This window comes from Perognathus longimembris, chromosome 14 (genome assembly GCF_023159225.1).
Source record: "Perognathus longimembris pacificus isolate PPM17 chromosome 14, ASM2315922v1, whole genome shotgun sequence".
In the NCBI taxonomy this organism is placed as follows: Eukaryota; Metazoa; Chordata; class Mammalia; order Rodentia; family Heteromyidae; genus Perognathus; species Perognathus longimembris.
In genome coordinates, this window is record NC_063174.1 from 25,946,540 (window position 1) to 25,960,371 (window position 13,832).

The window sequence follows — 13,832 nt, forward strand, 5'->3', positions numbered from 1 at the left end:
GTATGAAGTGACTGGACTCTTTGTACCTTTTCTATCTCTCCTAAAAGTTTCAAATTTTTAGGTGAGAGAATATGATAGACTGAGCCTGGGTCACCCAGCCACGGACAATGGAGATAGCTAAATGAAACATATTTATTGTGTGCTGATCACTATCCCGTGCTGACTTGACCTTGTTTGTCTTTGTACGTTGACCCTGAGAACCTTGTACTGAATTATGGCTAGTCCAGTGAATAGATAAAGAGTTTGCCACCTTTGTACCCCATGATCCTAGGATCTTAGTTTCAAGTCTTATTTCCTTCTGCTAATCTCTCTCAACCTCGCATTCCTAGCTATGTTAGTCCTGCTGCTGAATTTGTTCTGTTGGATCCTTTAGCTTTGGAGCCCCATTCTGATGTGAACAGTCCCTTATGTATCTGAATCTGGTTGTTGTCTTGTGTAGTGTGTGACATTAGGGATTGAATCACAGGCCTCTGCATACCAGGCAAGCAGCCTGAGCTCCCTCCTAAATCCTTCTGAGTCTGATTGTGAAGTAATATATCCTTACTCTCTTTTGGGTCTCTTCCAAAAAGAGTTTGTAGAACTACAAATGAATTCATTCTTCTGCTTTCATTCTTGTCTCTTTTTTGACCTTATTTACTCAAACTACCTCTTCCCCAATGTTTGCTGACCTTGCAAACCTACGGTCCACTCCTCCACATAGTTCAGTGACGTGGTGCCTAACCCTGTCATTTCCCTGACTCCAGTAGCATCTGTGGTAACTGAAAACTTTCTTTTGTTTACTTTCCCCCTTAACACCATTGTCTGTTCATTCCTGTGTGTATGTACTTTCTAATCCTCTGTCACCAGTGTACAGCTCTTTATTTAGCCTGTCCTGCTTTGAAGTGGTTGTTGGGTTCTCTGGATATATGCACCAGACTCTTTCCCTGGTGCTTTTCTGAGTTTCTCTCTTTCTGAGTCCCTGTGCTGGTTTCCTTTTCCTCTGAAAATGCGCGCGCGCGCGCGTGTGTGTGTGTGTGTGTGTGTGTGTGTGTGTGTGTGTATACACCTGACAAAAACTACGTGGCCTGAATTGACAATAGTTTGCCTGTACTTCTGAGTGGTAATGAAAGGCACATCTTGATTGAGCTATAAAGTGAGGTTCTAGACATGGGAGTTTTTGTGTGTGTGTGTGTGTGTGTGTGTGTAAATTTGAACATTGTGCCTTTTGGCTATATTTTTTCCTCTGCTTCAGAATCTGAGGGCAACAGCTGTGGAACAGGAGCTTGAGTTTCCCATGTGTGCACGCCATTATTCAGAGCAAAGGCAGATCAGGATGACAATCATGTGCTACTGTTGTATAATCATTATTTGTATACATATTTGCTCTTGGAACAATATAGGTATTTCTTTGATTATATAATGTGCTTAAAAAAAACAAAGGTCCTCTGTTTTACTTCTGGCAGATCTGTTACACAGACATAGAGCCTATTAATTTATTCACCCATTTTTTCAACAAATATTTATTCAGCACCTTCCATGGCCAAGCATCATGCCAGGTATTGGCAAGAGTGCAGTAAACTGGAGCTAACTGTCCAGTGAGTGAGCAAACAGTGAAGAGTCGTCAGAATATATAAAGTAATTGTGCTCTGGGGTATGAGTGTGGATTGGGTAGACTGGGAGAGGATCTGTGAGCAAGTGACATTGTGAACTGCCCGCCTGAAGCGGGAGGTGGGTTGGTGGGGAGAGTAGAGATCAGAGCCTGGCTGGAGGAGCAGCATGATGTGACTGAGCGTTTCTCCCAATTTACATGCGCTTATTTATATTATGATGTGGAGGTGGCTGTTTGGTTGTTATTCTGCCAATAAACAGTGTGATGGTGGTGGTGATGGTGGTGGTGATGGTGGTGGTGGTGGTGATGGTGATGGTGATGGCGCTGGCGCATAATGGGGGATATTTTTCAAGCATCATGTTAAATTTAGCAACAGTATTATTACTATGGAAAATTCTTCATGCTTTTCCCTTTTTAGATTATGCTTTATTGAAATCTCCTTTTTTGGGTGTTTTCAAAAAGTAATTGGAAATCACTTTGTTCCAGTCTACATATTTTGGGATGGAAAATATCAGTAGTGATAGTTTAGGGAAAGATGAAGGCTGTTTCATGTGATTGCCATGCCCAGGACTGCTCTTTAGCCCATGTCTTTGTAGAACTTATTGTATTCAATGAGGTGGTTTATTTGGCTCACTGGTCTGTTGCCTGGAAGGTTTGAACATTATGATGCCCACATCCTGGCTGCAAGGCAACATGATGAGCAAGAAGAAAGGAATTGGCCATGTGCAGAAGAGGCACACGAGTGAGCAAGGAAACACTTTCAGGTAAAGGCTGGCATCAGCTAGGCTCTCCAAACAACTGGCTTCTCACAGGACCTAACCCAGTCATTTAAGCCCCCACCTACTCTGTGAGGCCAACATTAATCCCTTCCAAGGACACTATATTCCCTACCCCTAAAGATCCATCACCTTTCGACACTGCTAGACTAGGGACTACACTACTGCCAGATGAATCTTTTGGGACAAAACAGATGCAAATGGTAGCCGACTGAGCTGTTGTCACTCTGCTAGTTGATACCATATTGAAATTTGTATGGATCTAGTAGCAATAATTACAGTGGGAAGTTGTTAAACTAACATAATGTCCATGTAAACTCAGTAGCTTAGTCTAGTTGTATAGGATGTGGTCCAGTTTTGAAGGACATACTGTCATCCGTGTCTTGGTGGTGGAAGGCACTTCGTGCCTCCAACATCCACACAAAGCTGGAACCTTCTTTGTTTTAGTAAAGTCATGAATTTATCAGTATTCCTGGCCTTTCTAGCTGCTACTGTTTTTATGTACTTGAGTTTTAAACAGTTCTTATTTTGGTTTTTGTCATATTTATTGAATTCTAGGGTTAGTGGTGTGTGGTGTTTGATTTTTATTTATTTTTTTGAGACAGAGTGTTGCTATGTAAGCCTAGCTTGTCTTGAACTTGGTGTCCTTTTGCCTCTGTCTCCCAAGTGCAGAGTGTATAGCCACGTATCGCCATTTATGGCTGTTTGTTTGATACTTTTAAGTATGAGAATTAAGTTAATGAAGTAAACTATCATAAATTGTTTGCTAATTTAATGTACTCCATTAAAAAAGAGACTATATCTGGGTAAGGTTTATCCTTTCTGATAACATAAATATCTGAATCTGTAGGAGAATAAAAAGGAAATAATAGTATAAACTACAGCCCACAGTATCTTTTGATGCTATGTAGTGAATAAACCTAAAAAAATTGTATTTCTGGAATGAGAAATAACTTATTTCAATAAAATATGAATGTTTTCAAAAAATGAAAACAACTTCCAAATAAGAATTGATAAAGCAAAAGAAAAGGCCTTTATTAAGTACCAGTACAATATGTTGTGCAGTTTAAAATCATTTTCTGACATGAAGGATAGGGATTTCAAAAAGTAGTTTTTGTAGGAATGTCGATTTAGATTTATGGTCCTGATTGTTGCAAAATGTGTATCTGCTGAGATGAAAAAAGCATTTCTCAGAAAACTTATAAATCAGGCAGTAAAATTTAAGTCAACATTGACAAAGCTCCAGCCATTTTTCTCATAGAAGTATTTTAATAATTTACTTAAAGTGCAATATTCAAGACTCTGAACAGAGTGTGATGGTTTTTGTTGGTTTTATGGAGCTGGAAGAACAACATCTGAAGTCTATTAAACTTTGCTATTACACTGAAGAAAACTGCTTCAGTGGGAAATATTTACATAAGAACCCTATGAATTTTGTACAGATGGGAGTATAGGGTAGTGCTGTTCCCACTGAGACTCAGGAGTACTTGGGGATATCTCTATTAGGTACAGCCTCATACTGCTTTATTGTCTGTGGGGATGATTGAGTGATAGAGTAAATAAACCACTTAACAATTTTCTTGAAACATTGATTTCTTTATACCAAGTAAATATCAGACACATCATTGCCACCTTTTTTTTCTTCTTCTTCTTCTTTTTTTTTTTTTTTTTTTGGATGCTGATCCTGAGGCTTGAGCTCAGGGCCTGAACACTGTCCCAGGCCTTTTTTTTTTTTTTTGCTCAGGGCTAGTATGTGTACTACCAGGTGAGCAATGACCAGGCATGCATTGTTGCTGCTGCTGCTGTTGTGATTAGTTGGAGATAAGAGTCTCATGGACTTACCTGCCCAGGCTGGCTTTGAGCCACTATCCTCACATCTCAGCCTCCTGAGTAGCTAGGATTACAGGTGTGAACTTCCAGCACCTGGCCTTTAATGCCACTTTAAGGACTTGGGATTCCAGTAGTATGGGTAATGTATTGTATTATTTATGTAAACTCATTTAGAAATAGTATGAAGACTTGAATGTTCACTGCAGCAGAAATTGTGAGATAACAGTGGGAAAGTTAATTTTTAGAGGTTTAGCCTTATTACAAGAAAGAAAATGTGTGAGGCTTTGCAGAAAAACCAGCCACGTCTGCTGGATTTGTAATGGACACATCTAAGAGACAATTGTGCTGTTTCTAGCTGCTAACTTTATGGTAGTTCCATAACCGCAGAAAGGGAAAACTTATACATACTCTTTTATAAGAAATTAAGTAGAAAGTACCTTGTAAGTCTTTAGCCCACTTGATGAGGGGGCTATTGGTTCTTTGCGGTTTTGTTTTGGAAAAAGGCAATTTTTTTAGTTCTGCATATATTTTAGAGATGAGGCCTTTGTCTGTTGAATGTCCGGTAAAGATCTTCTCCCAGTCTGTGGGCTTCCTGTTTATCTTGCAAGCTTTGTCCTTTGCCGTGCAGAAGCTCTGCAGTTTGATGCAGTCCCATTTGTCCAACCTTTCTTTGATTTGTAGCCTTTCTGGGTCTTTGTTAAGGAAGTTCCGTCCTGCGCCAAGGAGCCCAAGTTTTCTCCTACTCCTTCCTTTAGTGTTTTCAGGGTGTCTGTTTTGATTTCAAGGTCTTTAATCCATTTGGAATTGATTTTGGTGCAGGGTGATATATAAGGATCTAGTTTTAGTTTGTTGCCTGTGTTGAGCCAGTTTGGCCAGCACCACTTGTTAAAGAGGGTATCTTTGTTCCAAACTATTGTTTTAGCTCCTTTATCAGAGATTAAGTAGGCGTAGTTCTGTGGGTTCATTTCTGGGTCTTCAATTCTGTTCCATTGGTCTTCAGGCCTGTTCCGGTGCCAATACCAAGCTGTTTTTATTACTATAGCTTTATAATACAGCTTGAAGTTGGGTATTGTAATTCCTCCAGCACTGTTCTTTCTGCTTAGGAGTGTTTTTGCTATTCTAGGTCTTTTATTGTTCCATATGAATTTCTGGATTGCTTCCTCTATTTCATTAAAGAATGGTGTTGGGATATTAATGGGTATTGCATTGAATTTGTAGATAGCCTTTGGCAATATTGCCATTTTGATTATATTAATCCTCCCAATCCAGGAGCATGGGAGACTTCTCTGATGAGGAAATGAGAATGGCCAAGAGACATATGAAAAAATGCTCTACATCACTAGCCATAAAAGAAATGCAAATCAAAACAACATTGAGATTCCATCTCACCCCAGTAAGAATGTCATATATCAAGAAAACTAACAATAACAATTGTTGGAGGGGATGTGGCCAAAAGGGATCCCTACTTCATTGTTGGTGGGAATGTAAACTGGTTCAGCCACTCTGGCAAGCGGTATGGAGATTCCTCAGAAGGCTAAATATAGAACTCCCCTATGACCCAGCAGCCCCACTTTTGGGTATCTATCCAAAAGACCACAAACAAAATCACAGTAATGCCACCAGCACAACAATGTTCATCGCAGCACAATTTGTCATAGCTAGAATCTGGAACCAACCCAGATGCCCCTCAGTAGACGAATGGATCAGGAAAATGTGGTACATATACACAATGGAATTTTATGCCTCTATCAGAAAGAATGACATTGTCCCATTTGTAAGGAAATGGAAGGACTTGGAAAAAGTTATACGAAGTGAAGTGAGCCAGACCCAAAGAAACATGGACTCTATGGTCTCCCTTATTGGGAATAATTAGTACAGGTTTAGGCAAGTCATAGCAGAGCATCACAAGGCCCAATAGCTATACCCTTATGAACACCTAAGATGATGTTAAGTGAAATGAACTCCATGTTATGGAAACAATTGTTATATCACAGTTGTAACTACTTTCAACGTCCCATGTGTATATGTAGTTTCTATTATTGATGATCTTCTTGTATCACCTTCCTGTGGTTGTACCTACACTATCTCTGTAATCTTACCTGAGTATATTGGAAACCGTGTATACTGGTATTGGAAGTAGGAAATTGAAAGGGAATACCAAATTTGAGAGACACAGGGTAAAAAAAGACAAACAACTACAAAAGCAATACTTGCAAAACTGTTTGGTGTAAGTGAACTGAACACCTCTGTGGGGGGGGAGGGAAAAAGGGAGGAGGGAGGGGGGGTATGAGGGACAAGGTAACAAACTGTACAAGAAATGTATCCAGTGCCTAATGTATGAAACTGTAACCTTTCTGTACATCAGTTTGATAATAAAAATTTGAAAAAAATAAATAAAACGTCATTTGAAAAAAAAAAAGTACCTTGTAGTTCTGGTCAGTTCTTAATCTTGTGTTGGGGGAAGAGGCAAAAGTGTTGAGAGGCAGAGAAAGAGGTTCATCCTTTCTAATGGTTCTGTATCCAGAATGTGAGAGTAGGAAAGCTTGATTCTATCACCCAGCAACTTACTTCTCAGTGTAATTATCTATATTCCTGATATATAATAATTAAAATTTTGACTTGATGCATTTATTAGTTGGAAAACTCATTCAATTTGTGTTGTCTTTAAAGCACAGTTTTATTAATGAGTTGCTTTTAGCATGTCAGTATGAGAGAATGCTTATATTTATAATTATTGCTATTACTCAAAACTTAAACTATGACCCAGATTCAAGCACTTGTCTCCATATTTTTGTTGAGTCTTTGTAACGTTCATTAAATTAAAAACAAAACAACACAAAACACCAAAAGTTCAAAGGAACTTTGCTCAGACTGGCTTTTTATTTCATAAATGGGGTACTTCATGACATCCAAAAAAATCTCAAGTTCTCTCAGGCCATTAATTTGGGCATGTTCCCTGGGTATTTTTTACTGTGGGTGGCAGGTGGAAAAAGGCTCCCCAAGACTGGACCAGAGCTGAATTCTTCTGATTCTCCTCTTCCTAAGAGTAAGACTTGGGAAGGCCATTTATTTCCAAACAGGGACTACTTGCTGTAAAGATAAAATGAATTGGTGTGGTTCTTGGCAGTAAAAATTGAAGTTGCTTAGTATAGGTGCAGGTTTTAGTACTGTTAGTGAAGTAGATGCTCTGCAGAGCGCCTTTGTAGAAGGAATGGTGATAGAGATTTGAGTTTAAGGAGCCGCTTTGTTTGCAGAAGGTGCGCTGAGATAAATTCAGTGCCACAAGTCATGGACAGCAGAGATGGTATCATTGGCTCACTTAGAAGGGCTACCACTTACTTTTTGTTTTTGAGGTCTTTGTGGCGACATACTTAGGTTTGGACTTGGAGTTTTGTACTTGCAAGATGAGTGCTCTTAACCATCGAGCTTCTTCCCCACTTTTTGCTTCAGTTATTTTTCAGGGTAGATTCTTGTGCTTTTGCTGGGCTGGTCTCAGACCACAATCTTCCTATCACCTTCAGCTTTGGGGCTGGGATGACAGATACCTATCATTTACTCCCTACTTACTATGATGAGGACTTGCTAACTTTTTGCCCAGAGTGGCCTAAAACTGAGATCCTCCTGATCTGCGCTTTGTGTATCACTAGGCTTACAGGTGTGAGCCATTGCACACAGACTTGTTGCCTGTTTGGCCACATCTTTTGCATTAAAGTGAATGATTTGCTTTACCTTTTGTGAGAAAGCATTTCAGTCTCTTTGAAGTCCTGCTTATCATGACTGATTCACAGGGATATTTGCTTCTAAGCTCTTGATTGACCACACCCATGTTCTGGGTGAGGCGTGAGTTTTTGGCTTCAAGAGCCTTTGGTTTGATCTTAGCAAAGCTAGAGGAGGCAGGTGCACGAGTTCTCTCCCCGGCAGTTCATTTGTGCTTTGTTGTCTGTCCTCATTCTGGCTCCAGGTGAGCCAGGCAGCCTTCCCTGCTCCTCTGCTCTGCCCTCCAGCTGGCCTTGTTTCCCTCACACTTACACCTTTGCTTAGGTTATGCTCTAGCCTTGTACTAACCTATACTCCCACCACCAAATGTCTTTTCCTCCCACGAAGTGCCCCCTGCTCCTTAGCTTTAGGGAGGAGTTATTTTTTGAATTCAGAGAGCATGTTCTGTATAAACCTTCAACTGCTCTGATGCAGTGCTGGAATTGTTGGCTGTCTTGTCACACTGGGCAGCAAGCTTCCTTGAAGGTGAGGCCTGACTTCACCTGCTTTTGGCATTTACTCGGATAGCAGATTGTCCTAGTAAAAATAATAGAGTTGGCCTGCAGCTAGAGATTCCAGAGACAACTGGAACATACAATATGCCGGCTATATGGTAGTGATTGATAATGGGAGCTAATATATGGTTTCTCTGGAAAATATTAATTAGCTGTTACAAACATTGTAAATGGGCTCCGGATGATAAAACCTAGCATCTATACTTTGTTATTTGCAGTTCCATTATATAAAACACTTGGAGCTAATAGATTAAAAATTAAAACTGCATCTTCATGATTTGAATGTAGAGTTCCTCTTTAAAGCTTACAACTTAAATTTATCATTTGCTTTAGCTCACAGCAGTGAAACTTTAATAATGAACAGTTTCTGAATTATTGAACCCACTAACTTTGAAAAATCAGAGCATTTCCTCATTGGAGAATGTACTAAGGAGTGAAATGTCTTTGATAAGGCATTCTCATGTGAGAGAGCATATAGCTTAAATTGGTTTTAGTTCCTCATACATTCTTCAGCCCACCAACATTCATTTTATTCTGTTTTTTGAACAAAGGAATAGTTCGGTATTTTTTTCAACGTTGAGTTAAAGTTTTGTTTCACATGAATAATTCGATGTAAAAAAGTTCTGTAGTGCCAGTTGAAATTATAAACGTGAATATTGGCAATCTTTCCCCCCCCCCCCGGATTAAAATAATAGACTTTTTGTTTTTATCTTCTGTAACCTCATATCTTAAGTCCAAGAATGCTATATTTTTGAACTTTAAATAGTATTGATATTCAAGTCTTATAAGCAACATAAAATTAATGTTCAATTTGCTTACCTTAAAATGTAAACAATTAGGAGTGGCGAACAGATCTTACCTAGCATCCATCCATCCATCCATCCATCCATTATTTTGCACTGCTTGAGATCTAACCCGGGACCTCATATATTCTAGATAGGTGCCCGGTTACTGAGCCATATCCCCAGCCCTAGCACTGTCTAAGCCTGTCTTTAAAATATACAAATTGTAACTATATACTATCTTCTGCGTTTTCATAAAGCAAGCACACCCATTTACACAATGCTCAGATCAAGAAATACAACATTATTAGCACTGCAAAAGATCTTCTTGTTCCTATTCCTGGTTACTGTCCCATGTCAACCAGTCACCAGGTCACCATCATCCTGACCTCATCCAAACCTCATAGGTTTGTTTCTGTAAGGTTGGTAAATGAGTACACAGAGCCCCGGACTATGTGCTTTTCTGTCCTGACTTCTTTCATGTAGCATTGTATTTGTGAATGAAATACCTTATGCACCCCATACTGGATATAGTAGTTTGTTCACTACTATTTATTATTCTATTGTGTGAACATCATTCTAATAAGTAAGGTGCTGTGATGTTGTGAGAACACTAAAACCTGAATTGAGTTTTTACAAATTATATTTTTGAAAGTTAGCTATTTTAGTTTAGAATGTAAGCCCAAAATAAGGCCAACAGTGGCTACCAATACCCACATTTGTGGCTTGCAGCAGCTTAAAATCTAGCTGCTTGTTGCACAAATACAAAAAAAATACTCACTTAGAATATTGCTTCTCCTGCTTTAAAAACAAAGTAATTTTACAGTAATGAATATTTTGGGGACAAACCCTAATTTTACTAAACTAAACTTTGATTTTTATGGCCTGTTGTTTTCCTCTTCTGGAAGACATGTAAAAAAATATTAAACCTTTTTCTTAGTTTTCACATTTGTGCTATGAAGTACTGCCTTACACAGGAGGCAGGAATGACAGACTGTCAGTAGAACCTGATTGGAATCTTGGCTGTACTCTTTACAGGAGAACCCTCTGAGTGCAAAGATTTTTTGGAGCCACAAGTGAGGATTAGGTAGAAGAGACCGTATACACACCTGGCCAGGTGGGCTCTGCGGAATTTAGTAGCTGTTGATGTAATACCATTCCAGGACATGGTAAAGACAGGATAGAATCACACCGCCTTTCGAAAGCTGCTCTGATACTACATTATGGACCGAATCACCAATGTAATTAGTGTTTTGAGAAAAGACTTTAAAATTATTCCCTTTTTAAGTGCATAGATACTCATTTTCATTGGCTGTTGTAGCTCTATTTTAGTATTAGAAAGCAAATCCTTAATTTACTCCCTCGATTACACACACACACACACACACACACACACACACACACACACACAAACACACACTATCCTTAAAGTTTATTCTAAAAGGTAAATGAGGGGCTGGGGATATGGCCTAGTGGCAAGAGCACTTGCCTCGTATACATGAAGCCCTGGGTTCAATTCCCCAGCACCACATATATAGAAAACGGCCACAAGTGGTGCTGTGGCTCAAGTGGTAGAGTGCTAGCTTTGAGCAAAAAGAAGCCAGGGACAGTGGTGCTCAGGCGGCCCAGGACTGGCAAAAATAAATAAATAAATAAATAAAAATAAATAGTAAATGACAGCCCCAGAGGCTACCTTTGTGAATCACTGTTTCCTAGTGTCTGGCCCCTGTCTTGCCTTTACTAGTGAGTCTCTGTCACCAGCAGGCTCACTCCCTATAGCAGAACCTGCACTGACACAGAACTGAATGCTAGCTGATGTTTAGAACCTCTTGCTTTTCACTCCCTTTACATGATTTCACTAAGGACAAAACTAGTTTTTAAGAACTTTGGGGCAAAGATAGAAGAAAGATTTTCTCAGAAAATACATGTTTCTAGCATTCTGGATGGTTGAGTAAGTATTGTTTCCTTCTTTCTGAAAATGAATCATTACCTACCAACCAAATGGACAAGTATAGGTAAATGAGAGGTTTGGGAGCAGTAATGAGTCACAGAAATCAGCAGGAGGGGTCTGAGAGTGGCCCGCAGTAGAGAAGGGCAGAAATGGCTCTGTGCTGACATTAGAAGTGGTATATCTATCCACAGGGAGAGGGGGACTTGCCCAGAGGGTATTCCTATTACTCAGTAGGAGGACTCCTTTCCTTGTCTGCTTTCCCACCCTCAGGTTCAACCAAGACAATAGGGGATTCTCTGGCAGAACTACTCACCCTCTATCATCTTCAAAAAAACTTTTCCATTCAGATGTAATGTCAAGTCAGCTTTAAATTTTGGCACTGGTTGCTACCTTCTTTTTTGTTTCAATAATGATATTTTTAATTTTTGTTGAATAGGAAGGCACTTTTGCTTGTTTTAGAAAAGTTGAATAAAGCAGTGAATACCAACTTACTGAACTTTACTCCACTTTGTCTTTCATTTCACTGGTAAATTTCTAGTACATCTCCCTTGTTCTGCATTTTCCCTGAACTAAGTCACGCTGAACAGTAGTTAAAGGAGAAAAAGACTACAGGAAGTTGAGGAATCTTTTTTTTTTTCTGGTTGAGATTGAGGGCTCCCCAGCTTGAGCACTATGACTTTGGGGCAGGATAACTTGGGGGTAGGGAAGGCATTAGCGAGTGCTCAACAGTATCTTTGGCCTCTGCCTGCTAGATGTCACGTCTTCAGACATTCCTCATTCTGGGGGGCTCTGGAGGACAAAGTTCCTTCGATTAAGGAACACTGATTTAGATTCTTAAGCTCTAGTTTAGTATGGGATCTGGTTAATTGTACAGACCCTGCAGTCAGCATCCAAATCGTGACTCTTCTGATCCTGTGACCTCTCTTTAAGTGAGAGAAAAGAGTATTTATTCAGCTTTTAGATTGGAATAAATGATTGGATACATGTAAAGTGCTTAGCCTTAAGAATGGCTTCTGTACATTATAAATACTGAAGTACTCAGCTAACACTAATAGTAGGAATAGTATTTAGAAGAACATTAAACATTCCCCTAGAATAGAGATCATAAAGGACAAAATTTATTGGCAAATTCATCTTGATCAGCCACTTTGCTGCATCCTCTGGCAAGCAGTGAGGGAAGGGAGTGGGCATTATACTCCTCTATGTTCCTTTTCCTTCAGTTCTGTGTAGTTGAAATCGGGACTTTAAACCAGGCTTTATGGAGATGGAGGAGGATGCTTTAAAGGTAGATTGACTCTTGATAGGGGGTTAATCTGGCTTTGGTTTTAAGAAGGACTGGTCCCAGTCTTCTGAGCCTCTTGTCTTCCCAAGGCTGACAACACATTTAAGGACTGATGTCCTCAGCACAGGACAGGGTGGTGAGAGGCCTGGAGAATGGATGGTAGGAATGCTGCCTTCCTCTCTTACCTCAGCCAGCAGACACTCCATTCTTTCTGAATTGGGTGTGTTATCTGACTTGACAAGGCTGTGCTCATTTTCGAAGACTTCCAAGCCTAGTGTAGCTGTGGTTGCTGATTCCAGAGGATAAAAGGCAAGGGTTGATTACAACTCAACAACAAAGACAACAGAAGTTGAGGGGGGTGGGGGGAGGATGTTTCCCTAAAATCTGATAGTGGGAAAGGAAGAGGAGAAGGAGCTACAAATAAACATCTGCCTATAGACCAAAACATCCTTAAAATAGCTTGTCAGTACACTCTCTCCTCTGATAACACCTGCAGCTGAATTATCCTTTCCAGCTTGTAGATGGGAAAAAAGAAATCTGTAGGAATTCATTCCAAATCAAATGATTGATAGGTATTCTTTAAAAAATTTTAATGACTTTCTGGCTTTTAGAATACATATTTTCAGTTTAGAAACACTGTTAATAAATGTTTTCAAAATTAACTGTAAGCTTTTTGTGTGAATGTGTCAAATGAAAGAGTAAAACTTTTCCTGCAATTTGTGTAGGATCTGGTCCAGGTCCCCCACCCGTATCAAAACCCATGCCCAAATGCCTCACATAAATGATGAAGTGTTTTTCTGTTTATTTTCAGTCATCTGTAGCTTACTCATAATACATAATGGGATGTAAAAGCCATGTAAATATAAATTGTTAACTGTGGTACAGTAGTGCATGCCTCCACACCACTTATGTGGATCTAACCTAGTGCTTGGCATGTGGCAAATTCAAACTTTACTTTTTGGATCACCCTGACGTCCCTCTAAAACCCCACTAATTTTGATCAGTTGATGGTTGATTTCACAGATACAGAAGGCCAACTATTTATGGTTTGCTCTTGATTTTGATCCTCCTTTTCCAGCACATTACCTAAGGAAGATTCTAGCACTTCAAGTTCATTCTTCCCAATGTGGAAACTGATGCCTACAGTTTCCAGATTGTTCTAGGAATACTTGGTTGGTTTGAGTCTCATTGTTTCTGTTAATTTTTCAATTGTTGGGGGTCCTAACTTGGTTTGGGAAATGGATGAAAGTCTTTTTGCCACCTTAAAAAAATTAAGTAGTAAAGGTTTGTAAACTTGTGGACCCATGTCCACAAACCATAACTGCATATGAGATTTTTTTTTATTGCCTAAA

The 13,832-nt window shown here is 39.5% G+C and overlaps 1 protein-coding gene across 3 annotated transcripts in view; it reads left to right on the forward strand.

Annotated features, from left to right (window-relative positions):
* The window catches only part of Peli2 (pellino E3 ubiquitin protein ligase family member 2), a 139,718-nt gene that overhangs the window by 44,514 nt on the left and 81,372 nt on the right, over positions 1-13,832 (forward strand). The gene's annotated exons all lie outside the window — the stretch shown is intronic.